Genomic DNA, 10259 nt, shown 5'->3' with positions numbered 1-10259 from the left:
GGGTCGTTTGGTAGTGTGTATAAGAATAATGCTAAATATAGTGTATTAGTAATGCTTGCATTAGTAACGCTTTTATTAGTTATGCTTGCATTAGTTATGATGAGATTTTTTTATGCAATGTTTGATTTGGTGTACTAAAAATATTACACATTACATGATTTTTTTAGAAAAAATATTTGTTTACAAAAATACCCTCCACCAGTGTTCAGGAAAGCGAGCGCTTCATCGCTTAAAGCGATGAAGCGAAGCGATGCGAGCCTTCTACGCTTCACAGACTAGAATGAGTATGTGAGCGCTTCATCGCTTAAAGCATGAAGCGGGGCCTTATCGCTTTTTTCCGCTTCACGCTTCCCTGAACACTGCCCTCCACAAACATAGTGGAAAGGATGTAAAAAAAGTTTTTGAGGGCAATTGTGTCTTTAATAATGTTAATGCATGCATTAGAACCCATTGCATTCTAATGCATAGAAATAGATGGTATTAATAATACACTCTTCAATACACAATAGAGTGTATTACTAATACAAGCATTAGTTATGCATAAGTTAGAAAAGTGTACCAAACAAGGTACTAATAATACATCAAACTAATGCAAGCATTATTTTCTCCAATACACTCTACCAAACCACCCCTAAATGTAGAATATCTCTAAGTATATTTTATATAACTAGAATATCTCGAGGAAATGACTTGCAAATCAAATATAAGAATATAACATTTTAGATTTTTTTTCTTCTTATATGCAAAAATGAAGATGTTTTGTAAAAAGGACATAAACTAAAAACAAGTTTGTAAAGAGCTACAAAATCAAATCTCTAACGTCTCTTACATATTTACAATATCGAGAATATCTTAATGCAAATTCTACTAGATATTTTACGACTGGTGCATCATGGACATCAGTTAATAACTCAATTTTAAGCATTCTCCATCAATTTTCTAAGGGCCGCATTCTCCTTTAATTTTTCAATCAAAAGCCCTTGATTTGAGTTAAATCGTAGGCAATCAACAATTTTCATAGCATTTGTGAGTTCTGGAAATCAGTTGTTGTTGAGTCCCACATCGATGGGCATAGGGAAATTCGGTCTCCTTATATGGTCTTACGCAATCCTTCCTTCATGAGCTAACTCTTAGAGTTGAGCTAGGCCCAAAATTCATTTAATTATCATGGTATCAAAGCCAAGCCCAACCTAATTCATTGTTGCTTAAGTCCCACATCAATGGGCATAGGGAAATTTGGTTTCCAATACCCGGGAACTAAAATCCGGAGATAGATGATTTCCATCTAATATTCTTTTTTACAGTATCTCCTTTTGATTTGTTTTGAAATGACTCACATAATAAACATATCCGAATAAGGGTATTTCTGAGAGCGAAACAAATCGCTTTTGTGTTCCTTTTAGTATTATGTAATTAGACATTCAAAGTTGAAAAGATGAACCTGAATTTTTTCATCAAGCTACTAAAGCTCAAGTATATTAACACAAACTTTCTTTTTCTGACAATGATAACAATTATTTTAATACTAAATCTTGTCAAGTCACATAAAGAAGAAAAACAAATGTGTAAACACGAATGAGATACATGATACAATATTAAAGCTTAAAAGTGAACATAAGGATAACCGAATCATTGTGCCAATGTCTTCCCATCCTTGACATCTGAAATTTTGAAAAATATTTTAGTGAAACACTTGGAAATAATTTATCAAAATACAGAGAATTGTATAGGTGGACCATGCTAAAATCAAATTATACATTGGTTCCACTTGAAACTAGGACATGCTAAACAATCCATTAACTAAATCATTTGATCATCGATATACTATTAGTCCCAGTAATGATTACTTCCAACTACTTATGGTATAGATTTTAAAATTTTATTTACATGAATCCCTCTATCGGATGTTATAGTTGAACTTTTACTAGTTCAAAACATAAACAAGCTAATCCTTTTCAATATCTTGTAGTACTTACTAAAATTATTGGAAAGAAAAATATGTTTAGCAGAGCATCGGTTAGTTGTTATAACAAGTATGAAAACTAATATATTAGTAGTTCAAATAAACTAAGAAGATTAGTGTAGAGCTTAGCTTGAATACCTGAAATTATGAAATCAAATCCTTCTCAATTATTAACTTGGCTATAAGCGATTATTTCTTCTTCTGTAATTCCTTTCACTTCGCTGCTTCTTGCTCCTTCTCATAATGATCTTTCGTTCCAGTTTTGCAATGATTCTTACAAGCCATTTCAGATTTCCAGTTGAAATCATGAAATATACTATGGATAATCCAATACATAGTCCACTTCCATAGCCCATAAGAGCAGCTTTCCAAAAGTCTTTGAGAAATTCAGAATTGCTTTCTTGATCATCTAGTGCAGGTACGGTATAATTTGTCTCTAATACCCCATCATAGCCACAACCTCTCGAAACTGGGAATCCACGTAATCTGTCATTACCTTGATATGAATTGTTCTGAAATGTAGCAAATTGAGGTCCTCTAGGAATGCATCCTTCAAGATAATTGTGGGAGAGATTTAAGAATTCAAGGGACGTCAAAGAAGCAAGTTGTTGTGGTATCTCTCCCGAAAGATGGTTAAATGAAAGGTCTAATGATTCGACTACTGATAAATTTCCAAGTGATGGTGGTATATGGCCTTGCAATCCGTTATGAGATAAATTTAGCACCCTAAGTGCAATGAGATCTCCCAAAATACTTGGGATATGTCCTTCAAATTTGTTACTTGAAAGATCGATAGCAGTGTAAGCAGTCAAAATTTTAACAAGTTCAAGCTCCAATCCCTTGGTTGCAACTGTTATGGAATCATGGTAATATCCATTTACAAAATAAATAGTAACATATGTTGGTGACATCATTGTTTGATCCATTGTCCTCATAGCTTTCAAATGTTGAAACAAACTTGTTGGCAAGTTTCCCGTCAAGGCATTGTAAGATATATCTATAATTCGAAGCTCAGTAAATATGTTTTCGATCCTTGAAGTTCTAATTGATCCATGTAATTTATTTGATCTTAGGCTTAAAACTTGCAACTTTGGAAGAGTTCCTAACCACATCGGGAATGTGGCAATGAGGTGATTATCTCCTAAATCAAGAACTTGCAACTTTTTGCAATTAGCCAAAGATACAGAGATGTTGCCCTCTAGTTCATTGTTATGTAAGTTGAAGCTTTTGAGTACACTTCCAATGCTAAAAGTTGTTGGAAGAGTCCCTGAAAGATAGTTGATGTGCATATCCAAAACCTCAAGATGACCACTCATGTTGCCAAAACATTGCGGAATTTCTCCCTTAAGGTTGTTTCTTCCCAAATTTAGATTTCGTAGTGATGTTAAATTGCAAATAGACAAAGGAATGGAGCCAGAAAGTTGATTTCCATAAAGATACAATCCTCAAACTTAGCTCAGTAAGAGACCTTAGGTGACCTATTTCTTTTGGAATAGAGCCAGAAAGCTGATTCTTATAAAGATACAAAAAAGACAAATTGGTCAAGTTCCCCAATGAAGCAGGAATAGAACCATTAAGAAAGTTAGTACTCAAAACTAGCTTGGTAAGAGACCTTAGGAAACCTATTTCTTCAGGAATGGAGCCGGAAAGCTGATTTTCATATAGATATAGAGTAGACAAGTTGGTCAAATTCCCAAATGAAGCCGGAATAGAACCACTGAGAGAGTTATTCCTCAAACTTAGCTCAGTAAGAGACCTTAGGTGACCTATTTCTTTTGGAATAGAGCCAGAAAGCTGATTCTTATAAAGATACAAAAAAGACAAATTGGTCAAGTTCTGCAATGAAATAGGAATAGAACCATTAAGAAAGTTAGAACCCAAAGATAGCTTAGTAAGAGACCTTAGGCAACCTATTTCTCCCGGGATGGGGCCATTTAAATGGTTGTCAAATATGCGGAGAGGCTGCAGCTTTGCTAGTGAGCCAATCTGTGGTGGGATTGTGCCTGAAATCTTATTGTTGGACAATTGGAGATGGACAAGATTAGTGAGATTACCAATCTCAGGTGGGATGGTGCCAGAGAAATTGTTCATGCTAAGATCAAGATACTTAGGAAAAGGGAGAGATGAAAATGGAAAATCAAAGAGTGTACCAATTACACTAGCATTTGTAATATTCAACATGTTTACCCTACCATTAAAGCATTTAACCCCGTACCAGTCCCTACATGCATTAGAACTTAGTGTCCATGAAGCCAATAAGGAATTGTTCTGGTTTTGTAAAGTTGCTTTCCATTTTAAGAGAGCATTTGCTTCCTCAGTAGAAGCAAAAGTAACGGTAAAGAGGTATAAGAGAGTGAAAGACTGAAGTATAGAGAGTATTTTGGGAACCATCCTCGTATATTGCCAAATGATTTTGAGTTGGATTGTTTGATTTGATGAAATTGTTGCGGGGTACACTTTTATATCGTAGTATATCATATTAAAAGTCTTGCGTGTAAAATGCGGCATAAGAATAACTTTGAAGTCAATGAGTCTTTGTCTCTCTACCATGTAAAATCATCTCAAAAACTTATGGGCAAAAGTTTGGTCATATATTCCCATATAGAAGTAATTGGGATGAAATTAAAGAGCAGAGGAAGTTAATTAGAGTCAAGAAAGACGGTGAATGATGAAAAAGGAAGATTAGTTGTTTCTCAAGTCCTTGTGGGAGTCTTGCTGTGCAAATGTCAAATGAAAGCTACAACACATTCAAGTCTTCATTTACTGTTACTACTCATCCAAGTGTTCTTCTACTATTTTGAACTATTAAAAAAATACCCCTTTTGTGATTCTCCCGAAGGAAAGCAGAAAGCTAAACAGAAATTTCAATTTAATTTATTGGAACACAAATTCTTTACAGATTACTGAGTCTACTGTGACTTACGGGTCCTGAGAAGTGAGTGGTTTAACGGTGAATAAGTGGCCTTATTGTCAAAGAAATGGGTGAAAACCACAGGAGTATAAGGCTTAAATCTCATCCAAGACAACTGTACATTGATAATATATTATGTACGTTAGAGTCTCATACTGATTGGGACAGAAGCCATAGATAGTGGAAAGGTACAAGGCCTGCTAGTCCAACAAGATGGTACAATAGCACAGTTTCGACTCATTGAAATAAACCTTCATTTTGTCAACGCTTATAATTTTATCCCACAATGTAATTATTTCCAAGTTCCACTTTTGACCAATTGTAAATTTGAATGGAAATAGGGAAACTAATGTTTGTTATTCTCAAGTCAATGCATTAGTCTTGCTAAGTAAATTTCAAAAGAAGCATATACTAGCCAAAAAAGTAGAGAAATGTCATCCTCAAAAATTAGACATGATTAAGATGAAGAACAAAGTGCCATGGATCTTTTTTTTTTGTGTATTATTATAAGATATTGAGTTATTGATGGACCTAATTGGACATGGTATTTAGAATGAGATGTGACTTTTTTTCTTTTAGTTTCTTATTTGGTTTTCAATATTCATATTAGGGACCTGATTAATCTGGATTCTTGCCGCGTCAGACTTATCAAAGGGGAAAGCATCAAGTTTGTGCACAAAATGTCAGTCATTGTGGTTGGTCTTCATATATTGACCATGTTTTTTTACTTTTTTGGAAATTTGAAGTTCGTTTTTATTGTAAAAACTGTATAACTGTTGATTATTTATGCGTAAATCTTTAGTTCAAATACTCATTTATTGATTTGCTTGAAGAATCTCAAAACTCCATTGTGATGGTTGCATTGGTTGTGTTTTAATCACACAACTTTAATACATGTTAGTGTGTATTTGTACAATCAAAAGAAAAGAGGAAAGGGGAAATGTAGAGGGAAAAGTCAGCAAGAACTGCTGCATTTATATGAAATAATCAATCAATTCAAAGTTTGGAAAATGTTGTTATCCTCAAGTCTTGTCCATGGAAATGTTGAATGATTGTGTTCATTTGTCGGAGAATATAATCTTTTCAGTTTTTCTTTTCCATAATCAAGTTCATGCACTCAAAAAAGAATCTTGCACACCAACTATCAAAGTTCATAATTAAGTAGTTTGTGCAACAATCAAATGAAGTGGTTGAAAATCATATGAGGTCTACAGGGTTCAAATCTAGTAGAGACGAGAAACACTAGTGATTTTTGAGACGTTGAAATTGGGCTTTTGGTAGTAGAATATTGGCAACATGGTAATGAGTGTTAAGGTAACGAATAACCAAGTTCACCTTTTTCAACATTCTTACTGATGTCAAATGCCAATCTCACATTTCGCATGTCAAACTTAAAATGGATCTCCTTGAATTACCACCGACTTAGAGGTGAAGCCAGGATTTGAAGATGGCTAATTTGATTTATAAAAATTGAGATATTCAAGTTGTGTTAACTTTTCAATATCTTCTTGGATGACATTGTTGCTCAGGTCCAAGAAAGATAGTGGAAAGGTACAAGGCCTGCTAGTCATTAAAATAAACTTGATTTTGTCAATTCAAACAATTTTATTCCACAATGTAATTATTTCCAAAATCCACCTTGACCAATTGTAAATTTGAAAAGAAAGAGGGAAATTAAAGTTAGTTATTCTCAAGTCAATGCACAAGTCTTGATACGGAAATTTCAAAAGAAATCAATCATTGTTTGAGGGGATAACAATTTAAAAAAATAAAATAAGTACAGGGTGTAATTAGGACTGTGTATAGTTCATGTGGGATTTGAATAAAACACGTCAAGTGTCAAGTTTAGGGGGTCTTTAGATATTCTGCCTTATAATTATAATAATAAGATATTGAGTTGTTGATAGACCTTATTAGACATGATATTTAGAAGGAGACATGATTTTTTTTGGTTTTTCATTTAGTTTCTGATATTCACATTAGAGACCTGACTAATCTGAATTCGTGCAATGTAAAAAAAACTACAATGAATACATTGAAATTCATAATCCACCATCACCAAAACAAGCATCATATTGCATCTCCAATGGGGCATTCCACCAACTGGATTCTTAGTGCTGCCTTTGACGGCCTTGCTGCTGCTTCTTTTTTCGCCTTCTCATAGCGATTCTGTATTCTAGTTCTTCAGTGATCCTAGAAAGCCAATTGGAATTTCGACTCGAAAGCATGAAATATGCTATGAAGAGTCCAATGATAAGTCCACTCCCATATCCCATAAGAATTGTCTTCCTAAATTCACTTAGAAATGTGGAGTTGCTTTCTTGATTCAACACTTGTGTTGTGTTGTTTCTCTTTGGCATCTCGCGACTTCCACAATCTTCTGAAACAGGGAATCCACGCAATCCATCATTACCATCATATGAATTGTTCTGAAATGTAGCAAATTGACGTCCTATAGGAATGCATCCTACAAGATGATTGTGGGAGAGCCTTAAGAATTCGAGATATGTAAGAGAAGCGAGTTGTTCTGGTATCTCTCCTGAAAGTTGGTTGAATGAAAGGTCCAATGATTCAACTACTGATAAATTTCCAAGTGATGATGGAATATGACCTTGCAATCTATTATGAGACAAATTCATCACCCGAAGTGCAATGAGATCTCCTAGAACACTAGGGATATGTCCTTCAAATTTGTTGCTAGAAAGATCGATAGTAGTGTACAAAAACAAGATTCTCACAACTTCAAGTTCCAATCCCTTTGTTACTACAACGACCGAGTCTTGGTAATATCCATCTCTTTCATTACTTGGTGACTTTGTCAATGGATCAATCGTCCTCATGGCTTTCAGATGTTGAAATAGACTCGTAGGTAAGTTTCCTGAGAAGGCATTGTAAGAGAGATCTATTATCCGGAGCTGGGGAAACATATTTTCAAACCTTGAAGGTTGAATCGACCCATGTAATTTGTTGGATCGCAAGCTTAAAACTTGAAGCTCAGGCAAAGTCCCCAACCACATTGGGAATGTGTCGTTGAGGTGATTTTCTCCTAAATCAAGAACTTGCAACCTTTTGCAATTAACCAAAGATCGGGGGATTTTCCCCTGTAGTTTATTACCATGCAAGTTGAGGCTTCTGAGTGAACTTTCAATGCTAAAAGTCGTTGGAAGAGTCCCCGAAAGATTGTTGTGGTGCATATCCAAAACCTCAAGATCGTAACTCATGTTACCCAACACATTGTGGAATTGTTCCCCTCAAGTTATTTTTTCCCAAAACGAGCATTTTTAGTGACATCAAATTGCAAAGAGACGAAGGAATTTCCCCACTAAGATTATTTTCCGATATGAAGAAGTATCTCGTGGAATTAGCTGGAATAGGTAGTGACCCTTCAAGAAAATTGGAACGCAAATCAATAGTATCTAGAGATAGAAGAGGAATTGAGTCCATGCTTGTCAACATATTGTGAGATAAATTAAGAGTTGACACTGAAAATTCCCAATTAGACCATGCCCAATCAGGAATCCTTCCTTGAATCTTATTATTTGAAAGATCCAACTCCTTGAGATTCTTCGCGGATCTTAGAAACTCCAATTCTTTCACTTCACACGCGGCCAATCCTAACTTCTCAAGAGATTCAGGCAAAGTAGATTTAACTTTATTCTCATTGATCAATGTGATACGATTATATGAAAGACCAAGATCTAAAAGATACTTGAGCTTCGAAAAGAAGCTAACATCCACACTACCACTAAAATTATTCGATGAAAGATCAAGAGTTGTTAGGTTCACGAGGTTTTGAATTGACGTGGGAAGATGGCCTTGCAGCTGATTGTCTTGTAAGTAAATCCAGACAAGTGAATTGGACTTGAAATCCTCAAGCTGACCAGAAAATTGGTTATTACTCAAGTATATTAAACTTAGTGATGGAAGGGAGAATATCCATGACGGAATTGTTCCATTCAGGGAGTTAACTCCAAGGTACAAAGACTCTATGTGGGTGAGATTTGAAAGAGATTCGGGAATAGGCCCTCTAAGGTTGCAATTTTGAAGAGACAAAGACTGCAACGAAGTTAGATAGCCAAGAGACTCGGGTAAAGTATCAGAAAAATTCACGTCAGTAAGATCTAACTCTATGAGAGATGCGCTACTATTCCATTTGGTCTTTGGAAAATAACCACTGAGCTGATCATTGTGATGTAAGTCAAGTCTTTGCAAGTTGGGCAAGTGGAAAATACTCTCGGGTATTATCCCATACAATCCTGTCCATCCCAACCTCAAAGTTGTTAAATGAGAAGAAAAAATCGGAGGAATGGTGGAAGAGATGTTTACGGATCTAAGATTAAGCTCTCTTAATTGGGTCAAATTCCGAAGGAGTGGTTTAAAATCATGACTTGCGAGTCTTAGCTTATTGAGATAAAGTGTGGAGAGAAGAAGAGAGTGTAACTTGGAAAGATGAGAGATTTCAGAAGGAATTTGACCTGAGAAATATGACCGGGAAAGATCAAGATGTGTCATGCTTGAAAACCTGCCAAATTTAGGTGAGATTTGAGAACCATCAAAGTTATTCATAGAAAGGTTGAGTCTTTGGAGATGAGAGAGTTGGAATAGGCTGCTATTGGAATCAATCACCCCAACAAGCAGGCTGCAACCGAGGTCAAGTTCAATGACATGACCACTCATCTCGTCACACTTCACTCCATCCCATAAACAACAATCTCTGCTTAAGTTCCATGAGATCGTCTTTGGATAAGACTCCTGGCCAAGCATAAGTCCACACATATCAAATGTATCTATCGTAAACGTCTGCTTGAATTTTAGAAGGGTGGTACTTTGATGTTTGGGACACAAATGAGGTAATATGGAAGAAGAGAAAACAAGTTTGTGACGGAGAAAGACAAGTAAGAGCACAACTGAGAGTTGCTTGTAGTCCATGTTTGAATGAAAGAGTTCAAAATTTGGTAGTGAAAATTATGAAGAATCAATGCAAATATATATAATCAAGGCAAAAACTATGATTGATAGTGAAATATTTGTTGTTTTTCAAGTCAATGCATAGCAAGTCTTGCCATGGAAATTTCATAAGAAAGTGCATCACTATTTTCTACTCTAATTGTAGTGGATTAAGGGCCCCATTCTCCACTATTGTTGTTATTGAATATACGAGTGGATTGTTGGGAATTGTTGGGCACAATTGATTACTCACAACTGAAATTTTATTATTGCAAACTACACAGGAAATAAATACCAGCTTTGGTCTTACAACTCTTTACATAGAAGTTGGATCGGCTATTTTATTCTAACTAATTACGTTATTTCATTTAAATCATCCCATGCTTTATAAGTAAGGGTTTATCGTGAAATTGGCGAAGCTACTTGGAATGTGAGAAA

General features: G+C 35.3%; 1 protein-coding gene and 2 pseudogenes across 2 annotated transcripts in view; 1 reads left to right on the top strand and 2 right to left on the bottom strand.

The window, feature by feature from the left end:
• LOC102580779 (acetyltransferase At1g77540) overlaps positions 1–5709 on the top strand; it is an 8580-nt gene extending 2871 nt beyond the window's left edge. Inside the window, exon 3 of the mRNA XM_006356552.2 lies at positions 5485–5709. The gene's annotated coding sequence lies outside the window, so the exon portion shown is untranslated. The remainder of the gene's footprint in view (positions 1–5484) is intronic.
• LOC102593828 (probable leucine-rich repeat receptor-like protein kinase At1g35710) lies at positions 555–4466 on the bottom strand (annotated as a pseudogene).
• Positions 5710–6798: 1089 nt separating the features above from the next.
• LOC102580435 (receptor-like protein 12) lies at positions 6799–9820 on the bottom strand (annotated as a pseudogene). Its single transcript, XR_368043.2, has one exon. The product of XR_368043.2 is annotated as a receptor-like protein 12 (transcript).
• Positions 9821–10259: the final 439 nt, after the last annotated feature.

This window comes from Solanum tuberosum, unplaced genomic scaffold, assembly GCF_000226075.1.
Source record: "Solanum tuberosum cultivar DM 1-3 516 R44 unplaced genomic scaffold, SolTub_3.0 scf00225, whole genome shotgun sequence".
NCBI lineage: Eukaryota > Viridiplantae > Streptophyta > Magnoliopsida > Solanales > Solanaceae > Solanum > Solanum tuberosum.
Note: the sequence above shows the minus strand (reverse complement) of the source record. Positions and strands in the feature narration are given on the sequence as shown.